The sequence below is a fragment of the Homarus americanus genome, unplaced genomic scaffold (assembly GCF_018991925.1).
Source record: "Homarus americanus isolate GMGI-L3 unplaced genomic scaffold, GMGI_Hamer_2.0 scaffold31335, whole genome shotgun sequence".
In the NCBI taxonomy this organism is placed as follows: Eukaryota; Metazoa; Arthropoda; class Malacostraca; order Decapoda; family Nephropidae; genus Homarus; species Homarus americanus.
The window spans coordinates 1-11,071 of record NW_024738489.1 but is presented as its reverse complement, the minus strand read 5'-3'; the positions used below and the strand labels follow the sequence as shown (position 1 = coordinate 11,071).

At 43.9% G+C, this 11,071-nt stretch overlaps 1 long non-coding RNA gene across 1 annotated transcript; it reads right to left on the bottom strand.

The window, feature by feature from the left end:
• Window positions 1–6,522: 6,522 nt before the first annotated feature.
• Window positions 6,523–9,425, bottom strand: LOC121874053. Its single transcript, XR_006090356.1, has 2 exons — window positions 9,148–9,425; window positions 6,523–6,985 (listed from the first exon to the last, which is right to left on the bottom strand). It is a non-coding gene; the product is annotated as an uncharacterized LOC121874053 (long non-coding RNA).
• Between the last annotated feature and the right edge of the window lie 1,646 nt (window positions 9,426–11,071).

Sequence of the window (11,071 nt, the reverse complement as noted above, 5' to 3'; positions counted from 1 at the left end):
GTGAGAAAGACATTGAAGAAATATGTAGATGAAAGGGTGAGACATAAACAAGGAGATAGAGGTGAGACATAAATCTACTTGTCAGTGTGGCGAAGGAAGTAATCTGCGTGGGAGCCAGCCCAGGTCTCTCTCTTTTCTTCTTAAAATAAAATATATACTAAAATATTTATTATTATAAGTTTACGTATGTCCGTTCGAAACTTTATGATCTTTTATCAACTTCCTGGAATTATTTTTCCCGTTGATAATGGAACATTTGTTTACTTTTAATTTACCACAACTCGTCACCACACACACACACACACACACACACACACACACACACACACACAGTCCTTCAGTTTAGGGTCGAGCATTAGATGAGAACATTTAGTCACGTGTGGCGTAGGATATAATCTTAATTGACTTTGATGAAGGTGACGGAGAGAGGGGGGGACAGGGAAGAGGCAGGGAAGGAGGGAAGGAGTGACGGAGGCAAGGAGGTAAAGAAGGGAGGGAGGCAGGGAGGGAGGCAGACAGGAGGTGAGAGACGAAGGAGGTGAGAGAAGGGGTGGAAGGCGAAGGGGAGGAGTGGGGAAGGGAGGGAGGCAGGGTAGGGAGAAAAGTTATACTGTCGGAAGAGTAATTGGACGTCAGCGAATTACGTAAACAACTTTATATATAGGACGTCCCATAAAACAAACGCCAACACGAGCAATCACCATCGCCTGGCAGCTTTTCCCCAGCGAAATGTTTATCGAAACTACGCCAGACGGCCGTTTGCTTGCCTCTTGCCTGCAGTGACGTTGTTTTATTGTAAGAACACTGGTTTCCTTTCAAAATGCGCCAGACGAACTTTGGCCGGTACTGACAATCCCTTACGCTGCTGTAACTAACCTCAACAACAATTTTGAAATTCGTAAAACTCACAATTGAGACACACAGGTGAGACACACGTGAAATAATTGATTGAGACACACAGGTGAGACACAAGTGAGATATACAGGACTGAGACACACATATAAGTTGTCACCACCACTACCCCCACCTACACACCACCTCCCCCCACCTACACCTACCCCCACACTTACCCCCCCACACCTACACCTACTTCCTCTCCAGCAGACAGCCGCCACCAGCCGCCACCAGCCATAACTTCCGCCACTATGGGAAAATTGACAGAACTCAATTACCAACTCAAATATCGAGGTAATGAAAGCGGCCTTATTCTATTGACTATAGTGGTGTTGGCGGCAGCTCGGCCCGCTGCTGCCTGGCCTTAAGTGGCCCTCTGAGACACGCCTGAGATTCACTGGTGAGACACACTGGTGAGACACGACCTGAGACACACTGGTGAGACATACTGATGAAACACTAGGTGAGACACACGCCTGAGACACACTGGTGAGACATACTGGTGAGACACCTTGGGTGAGACACACGCCTGAGACACACTGGTGAGACATATTGGTGAGACACACTCCTGAGACATACTGGTGAGACAGATGAGAGACAGATAAATAAGTGAGAAAGACAGAGATTCGGGTAAGAAAGAGACACAGGTGAGAGAGACTGAGACTCAGGTGAGAGACAGTTTACCACTCAGCAACAAGTTAACAGCCACCATAAGCACACCTATTACACACGTCATCACATCTCTCGTTAAAGGATAAAACATTACCGTATAACTTTTTAAGAATCTGGTACGTGAAGGAAGAAATCAGGTGGATAATGTAAACAAAGTTGTGGGTAATTCATGAAATTGTAATGTTGTGGCGTCATCACTCCAGCGGGTGGGTAAGGGGCAAAACAGAGCTACAAACACCTGTGGATAAGAACGATCCTCTCGCTGGTAATAGAAGTAACATCAACCTTATTGGTATTGAGACTATAGGCCCCAGTAATACGTAATTCAACAGCAACTGCGCTTACCGTACGCCATTTGTTCCGCAAGTGGCTAATTTATTGTAATAGACCGTCATTTGTTTATCAAAAGAAAGTGAACAAGGTTTTTTCAAAGCTTTCAGACACCACCACGGGTTCAGGAGTATATGGACGCATTATAAACATTAATATTAACAACATGAAGACTAATAACCAGGAGCGCCATTATAAAGAATAACAGCACCACTAAGGGAACCAAAGCCGAAACACCACTAAAGACTGAATAAAGGCAGGGACGCCATAACAAGACCGCCAATCAGCAGGAACGCCAGCACCATAAAGAGACAGTTGACAGACATAGACACGCCACAAAGGGCATTATAGGTCTCCAGCGCCATTAAAACACTGTTGATAGAAATGAATGCACCAACAAGCTTGACTCTACAGATGCAGAAAACGCCATAAAAAGTCAGCAGAAGCAGGAACAGCAGAAAGAGCAAACAGATAAGCTAAGGCGTTGCCGGAAGTCTGGGGGCACGACGAGGACTCAGGCAGTTTCGTCCAGGTCGTCAAGAATTTCTTCCTCCCTCCTCCCTCTCTCCTTCCCTTCCTCCTCCCTCCCCCCCTCCCCTCCCCTTCCCTCCCTCACCTTTGTGCAATTTTGCCTCCTCTCCTAAGGCGCGGGAAGGTCATGCTTCAGTGGCTCAGTACTCAAAGGCTCCTACATTAAATATTTCACCCCACATAACAACAAGATGTATGAACCTGTACCTAACTCACTGCTCGCTGATACTCGATATCTCAAAGGATCGTAAGGTAGATTCCTCCAAACTGATGATATAAGAATGTAAATACACGGTAAAAATAATATATATTCTTACGTTGAATTTTTCACACCAAAGTAAATATGTCGAGAACGTATTTAAAACTTAAGACGTAAAGGTAGATTCTCAATGGTGAAGACGTTAGGTTAGTCTTTCCCAATGTCGTACTAAGACTCTATCGTAGGAACTGTATAGGCGTCCTCTGTCCTTGATATAGGTTGAGAGATTCTGAGGAATGAGTGCCGTGGGGGTAGGGTAGGGAAGTAGGAGAGTAGAAGACGCGAGAGGAAGGAGGAAGACTACAGTTCAAACCACTACAAAATATTTTCTACTTCTCCCTCAACTAACGGGAGTATAGACGGATTTTCATCAATAGTCGTGTTGTCGTTGGCTGATGTGTGACCAAGACGACCATGTTATCTGTTTACATGTGTCTACTTCACTGATTTATTCATTTTGGTGTAATTAGGAGTATTCTTATTATGTCACCTCTCTCTCTCTCTCTCTCTCTCTCATCAAATTGACGTAGGTATAATGACTGTGACGGCTGCCTCATATACAGGATGGCTATGGTCTCTGATTGGTCAATATGTGAACCTTAGTTATTTTATGTAATGTTCTTTGGTCTAATACAGCTCAGAGATACATAACACTCGTTTATCATCAGTTTGTATCGACCCACTGTAAGATGATTTAGTCTAACCTAACCTAACCTAACCTAACCTAACCTAATCTAACCTAACCTAACCTAACTAACTAACCTAACCTAACCTAACCTAACCTAACCCTAACCTACCTACGTCTAAGAACATGAGCTGTCTGTTGTCATTTCTCTCTGTCTCTCTCTCCTTTATGTCTCTTCTCTTCTCTCATCTTTGTGTCTCTCTCGTCTCTTCTTCTATCTCTCTCTTTTCTCTATGTCTCTCTGTTTATCTCTCTCTATCTCTCTCCTCTCGATCTCTCTCTACGGTTCTAGGAGTTTGTCGTTTTTTTCTTTTATTTAATTGGTTTTAAAACTCGTCCATAATTACATTGCCACGTAATTATTGGTCACACACACACACACACACATACACACACACACACACACACACACACTCCTCACTTCCTACACACACACACACACACACACACACACACACTCCTTCACCACACACACACACACACACACACACACACACACACACACACACACACACACACACACACACACACCCTCACCCCCCCCACCCACACACACTCCTCACCACACACAAAAAAAACACAAAAACACACACACACACAATAAAAAACATAAACATAAAACACACAAAAATCAAAACACAGACAAACACACACACACACAGTAGATAAAAGCAGAAGAAACCTCGGCTGGTTTATGAGGCGGAGGCGGAGCTCACGGCTCTACCAACCCGCCCTTGTCGTGTACCTCGCTCTAGTGGTGTGTGTGTGTGGGGGGTGAGGTGTGTGGGGGGCTTGTGTGTGTGTGTGTGTGTGGTGTGTGTGGGGTGTGTGTGTGTGTGTGTGTGGGGTGTGTGTGTGTGTGGGGGCTGTGTGTGTGGTGTGTGGGGTGTGTGTGTGTGTGGGGGGGCTGTGTGTGTGGGGTGTGTGTGGGGGGCTGTGTGTGTGTGGGGTGTGTGTGTGTGTGTGTGTGGGGGGGCTGTGTGTGTGTGGGGTGTGTGTGGGGGGCTGTGTGTGTGTGTGTGTGTGTGCTTATGGAAATTAGTATCGCGCTCAATAAGAAGGTAACTTGGGTAGAAGACAGACAGACAGACAGACAGACAGACAGACAGATTCAGAATAGATATAGAGAGATCCATCATAACAAGAATAAATCAAGGAATTAAGCATAGGTACAATAATCTTAAGAGAGAGAGATGGTGTTGGTGGTGGGGTAACCATTGCTCTACCCCCTGTGGCTCAGAACAGAGGTGTTTATCCAGGTACTCTGATTTCCTCCTTTTACTAACACTTGATATTAACCTCAGCAATAATAACCACAACATAGTATAATTATCCTTCACAAACTCACAATCATCACATATTCTCTGATTCATCTTCGCCAAATCAATTCCTTTAATTTGGTACCGAGGACAATATTTCTATCTACCAACACCTTGTCTAGAGTTACTGTTTGGCCACTCTCTCGTGAGTCAACACTTTAGACACTGAGGCTGAGAATATTCCAAGCTAGCTCTCTCCTCCTCTCTCTCTCTCTCTCTCTCTCTCTCTATCACTAAATTATGTTTGCGAAATAAACGAAAAAAACAAATTAACTTTATTTGATATAAAAATTACCCTGTATTCAGTAATCACAACATCAAACAATGACACACTCGTAGAACAAACTCCTGTATCAACATTATGAAACACAACCTTTAAGGTTTTCTCCATTGTAATTCAGTAGGGATTGTCGAGATTTGTCCATTAGGATTTGTTGATTAAGATTTTTGCAGTGGAAATAGTTCAGTGATGGGATTTTAGTCAAGTGGGATTTTGGGTTTTTATTCTGTCAGTAAATCACCCATAAAGACTGAAGGATTACTGTCTTCCTCCTTAATAACTCAACATTTATTTCACTTAAGATTCAACAGTAGGATAATAACAGCACAGAACCTATGTTATTAATATAATAACCAAGATGATGTAATTATGCAAAAAAATAACAATGAATTAATCGACGACGTCACGACAAACACTTATTCAGACTAAATCAGTTACGAATTTTGTATGTATGTATCCCTTCGTATAACTTTTTTATAGCCTCTCGTTCTTCTATATACGTCCTCCTCCACTACACGTCCTCCTCCACTAGACGTCCTCCTCCTCCACTACATCCTCCTCCTCCTACGTCCTCCTCCTCCACTACACGTCCTCCTCCTCCACTACACGTCCTCCTCCTCAGAATCCGCTATGATGTGCTGCACTTGCTCCGCGTTAAGCTTAGTCAGCTGGCGGTTTTGGGTGCAGGTGAGTGGATGAAGCTGATGGTACACGGAGGTGGGTGAAGGCCTCCCGGAAGTGGATGAGGAAGCAGAAGCGCCATGACGATGAAGACGAGGGCGTTGTGCCAGCAGAAGATGAGTGACGAGCATCATCTGGTCGTGGTTCTCCTCTGCAGTGTTTGCCGACAGGAGGTAGAGAATGAACCCCGCCTGGAGAACCACGTCCCTGGAGGAGATAAAGACGGGGTATGAGATGGTTGGCTGAGGTGAGGCAGATACGTAGAGACAGAGAGACAGGCAGGAAGGAAGACAGAAGAAACAAATGAGAGAGAACAACATATCAAACACAGCGTTCTGCACAGTAAAATATGAATCTGATTATTCACGAGCGTCAGTAGGAGGAACAGTCACTTACCTGCAAGGGGGAAATGGAAGTGCGGGCCAGGGCAGCAAGGACGCTCCTCTTGTGGTACATCTCCAGCACACTATGCCCACTGATTACATACAACAGCAATGTATGTATCTGTGAAGAAACACACAATGTATCTCAGTTTCATTGTGACGGCACCTCTCAGCTTTATATAGGCAAGTGACATCTCTCAGTCCTATATGGATATTAAATAAAGTCAAACAAGAATCAAAAGGCTAGTCAGTAGAGGACAGAGACTCACTAACCTGTACATCCATAGGGTGGCCAGTGGTAGAGAAACAGTAAACCCTCCATGCAGAAGGCGAGGCAGGCGGTGATATAGTCAAGGTCTTGTGGGAGGCGCGGTAGTGGGCCAGGATGTCACGGCGCCGTTGAGGCCGAAGAAGAAGAACATAGTCATGTGTTGGGCGTTGCCGAGGTGGACAAACTCTCCGTGTTTAAAGGCCGTAATAAACTCTGATTATTATAGGGTTTTTGTATAAGGAGGTATCGTACTGAAAAGTGTTATACAAACAAATGAAGATCAGGATAAATGGAATTGAAGCCTATATTTAGAATGGAAAGGCGTAACGAAAAGAAGATCAGGTTACACAGGCTTGATACTCTAAAATAAGGATAGTTGAATAGTGAATAATTAAATAGATGATTAAGTAAATGAATAAGTACATCAGCTTTTACGCTCACCCGTCATACCGATGATGACGGAAACCACCTTGATGAAACCTTCTAGGGAGGGAGGGGCAGCAGGAGCAGGTGAAGGTGCAGGTGTTGCGGTAGGTGGTGGAGCTGCCTCCCTCCCCTACTGTGAGTGTCCTCCGGCACAGGTGGAACCTCCTGAAGATGTTGTAAATCCACCACACCGGAAAGAGGCAGAAGAACGGGCCTGGCAACACGTGGCCCATGAACGAACCCATCTTGTTGACCTGTTGAGGAGGGGACACCTGAGGTAGTCTTCTCTGGTCACACACACACACACACACACACACCAATCTTATCTGTGTGCGAACTGGACCAAACGATGCTGGCTGATAGCACTGGCACAGCTCATTGCTTGTGCTGACTAAGTTTTCATGTAATTTTACATAATTCGACCTCCTTTATAGTTATAACACAAGACCAAGAGATGCCCAATACACTAAGTACCGCACTCTCTAGAAATGTCACACTCAATAGAAGTGCCACACACTTTCCCTATAAGTGTCACACATCTATAAGTCTACACATCTAGCAGTCTGCCAGAGTGTGTTGTGACGGCACCGAATATGAGTTCATTCAAGATCAGACTTGACCAACACGGAGCAGGTACAGATGCATTCAGGAGCCAGTACATGTCCAGTACTTGCCAACAATGTGTAACACAGACGTGACCGACCGCTTACAAGCCGATCAGTGGAGAAGAAGATAAAAGTAAAGTGAAAAGAGTGTCACAGATACCCCGCCATTCTCTGGGCGTTGTTATTGCTCTCGTACTGATAAGATTGTGGATAAGGTAACTAGCCCGCCAGTGGCGGACTGGCCCACCATACCGGGAAATTTCGGTGGAGCCAGTGATGGTTCCTGACTACGTTTTGGGATTAAGGGCCCTTTTGGACCCTTTGAGTGGGCCCTTTACAAGTTGTCCCGGTAGAAATTTTTGACCCAGTCCGCCGCTGCCCGCCGGTCAGAAACAACCCTACCATCTACACACATCTCACCAGACATACAGTATTCCCAGTAGAAAATACAGGAAATCACACCTCAGAACTACTGGACAAGATGCACCAAGTGTCCAAAAGATTAATCTTAGTCTTTGCACCGATCATCTGAACGTTTAATAATAATGGATCTTTATACAATACTACAGGTTAAGTTAGATTAGATTAGGTTAGGTTGTGGCACAGACTAGTGTATATAATGGTTCCAACATATGGTAATGGTTCAAAACATTCGTAAAGTAAATCACGTTACATTTGATACAGAAATAAGTATTAAATATTATTCTTCCTCACACATCAACCATCACACTTAAGGCAATAATGCTTTTAATATGAACATTTGGCGGTGGTGGCCATAACCAGGCTGACCAACACCGAGCTGACCCATGGTTCTTACAACACCATGTAGGCTGACCAACACCGAGCTGACCCATAGTTCTTACAACACCATGTAGGCTGACCAACACCGAGCTGACCATGGTTCTTACAACACCATGTAGGCTGACCAACACCGAGCTGACCCATGGTTCTTACAACACCATGTAGGCTGACCAACACCGAGCTTACCCATGGTTCTTACAACACCATGTAGGCTGACCAACACCGAGCTGACCATGGTTCTACAACACCATGTAGGCTGACCAACACCGAGCTGACCCATGGTTCTTAAACCATGTAGGCTCCAACACCGAGCTGACCCATAGTTCTTACAACACCATGTAGGCTGACCAACACCGAGCTGACCCATGGTTCTTACAACACCATGTCTGAAGAATCCCAAACTCCTGGCATCTGCAACACTGCATAAATATACACACAATTGGCTGGTCGGTTATATCTCTGTTACACAATGTTGACAAGTGTTGAACACGCAATAATACACTGGCTCTAGAATACATCTGAACATGCGTCAGTGTTAATCAAATTACTCTTCACTAACCTCACGTTTGTATGAAATTGAAATCTGTACAGTACCGTGGTCAGAGATCAGAGGTTCCCTATCTAATCTTTGATAGACGTGCCTAGACTAAAGTCCTTTAAACATATTTTTATGATGTGGTTCTTACTCATGTAAAGGTTAGGTTAGGTTCGGTGAGATTAGATTAGGTTAGGAGGCTATGGTATGTTAGCGTTAGGTTACGTTAAGTTAGCGTTTAGTTAGGTTAGTTAGCCTTTGGTTAAGTTATGTTAGGTTTCGTTAGCACTAGGTTAGGTTAGGTTAGGTAATCGCCAGGTTATGTAAAGTTAGGTTAGGTGACGCCTCTTTGGGGAAAATATAAGAATTTTTGTGCAATGTGAAGTCAGTTTGTTTTGGTACACCCCCCCTTCTCTCTCTTTCTCTCTCTATGTCTCTCTCTCTTTTCTTAATTTTCTTACGTGATACAACTTACCTAGTCTGTGGAGCTTGTGTTAGTCGTATACTGGTCGTGGATTAGTCGTATACTGGTCGTGGATTAGTCGTATACGAATGGTCGTACGTTGGGTATAACGCGATCAAATATACGTCACTAGTAATATATGTTTACATCACACTTCTTCTTCCTTCTTCTTCGTCTTCGCTGGCTATACAAACAGTTCCATAAAGCCTTCTCGTTTAAGGCTGTGTCGAGAGTACAGTAAATATCAGTGTCTCTGAATCACTCACAGCAGAACACATACACTAAACCTTCCTTATATTCCTCTTTATCAAATGAATAGTTCCAATATTATTTTCTCCTCGTCCTTCCCTGAATAACAAGGTGTGTCTGTCTGTCTCTCTGACGTATATAGGTGTGTGTGTGTGTGTGTGGTGTCAGTCAGCGCCACAGCAGGACAGGCACACCACACTATCTCCCGCTGAAGCACCATCAACAAACTGCCTCCCCATACCAGCCGCGGTTCCATGTAATGTAGATAAGACAAATATCATAAAGATAAACTTGATAAAATTCATGTGTTAATTAGATCCAAATTCTCACAGTCTCAGAAGATCAATATTTCATTAGGTGGTGTTGTAAAGACTCGCCTAACACACACACACACACACACACACACACGTCCATAGCCCCCACACACACACACAGACCTGATGTCATCACTAGGTAGATTTTCCCAAAATGACTGAATATGCACCGCGTGTCAACCAGAGTTAGCGACACCTTATCTTCCAGTTTCTTGATAAGCAAAACCTAGTAGTAACTGTTCCTCGTGTCTCAGTTATTGATCAGAATTTGAGGAAAATTACGGATCACATGAAGATCAACCACCTAATTTCACCTGATGATTAAACACCTTAAGTATTACCTGGGGAATTAGGTTAGGTTAGGTTTGGGTGTTAAATCATAAGGTAAGGTCAGGTGGGGCTGAGCTTCCGTATCTGGATCTTGAATACTTTCTAGAACATAAACAAACACCATTATGTATTTTATCTTATTTAGAAACGAACAAAGTTTATGAGAAGTGAACACATGGCATTATTGAACCACTTGTCAGTTGGTTATCAGAGGTTTCGGACACGTCGAGTCTGGGAGATTAGGGATAACGATATGATAGTAATGCATACAGTCATAGAAAAAGATCACCTGAAAATTGTCACGGTCACGGAGGTCCGCCACACAGGTGTTAATCGTCCCTTTATGTCAGTCTCGAGATATTGGACGCGGTAGTATTGGATCACCTGAAGATTAGCCCCAGCTGATTTAATTTTCAAAAGAACAATCGATACTAACCTAACCTAACCTAACCTCCAGGTAGCGTAAGTGTTTAATAATCAGTTGAAATAAGCTGAGGTGTCCAGTTATTCTTTCGTTGAGATGTAAGTTGGCACCTGGGTGTCTGTGGTCTCATAAACTCTCACTATTCTGCTTCCTGTGATTCATTGTGTTGAGTTGTGGGCCTACCAGACAGCGTCAGCGTTGCCCCTAACCTATTGGGCCCTCGGCGGCAGGAGACGACGTTGCGTGCCCCTCAGATGCCGCCCGCTCATCCCGTCTGCGGCTACGTCCTTGTCTGCAATGGGTTGTGGGGACGTAGGCTCTCTGTTTTAAACTCCCATTCTCCCATGATTCTGCGTCTTGAGATTGGCTGCTTTATCCAGGAACATTTCCCACATTTATCAGAAAAGTAGTTTTCACTTTATATATTTCGGTAAAATTGTTTGTTAAGTACAACATTTTCTTCTAAATTTACTAAAGTTAAAAGTCCATAATAGAAAGTTCTCTCTATTTTCATGTTCGTATATTAAATAAAAAAATTACAAGTAAACGCAACAACCAATTCATAGTTCCAAACAGTTAGTTTACACCGCTGGAACACTCTGGCACTCACTGGGACATG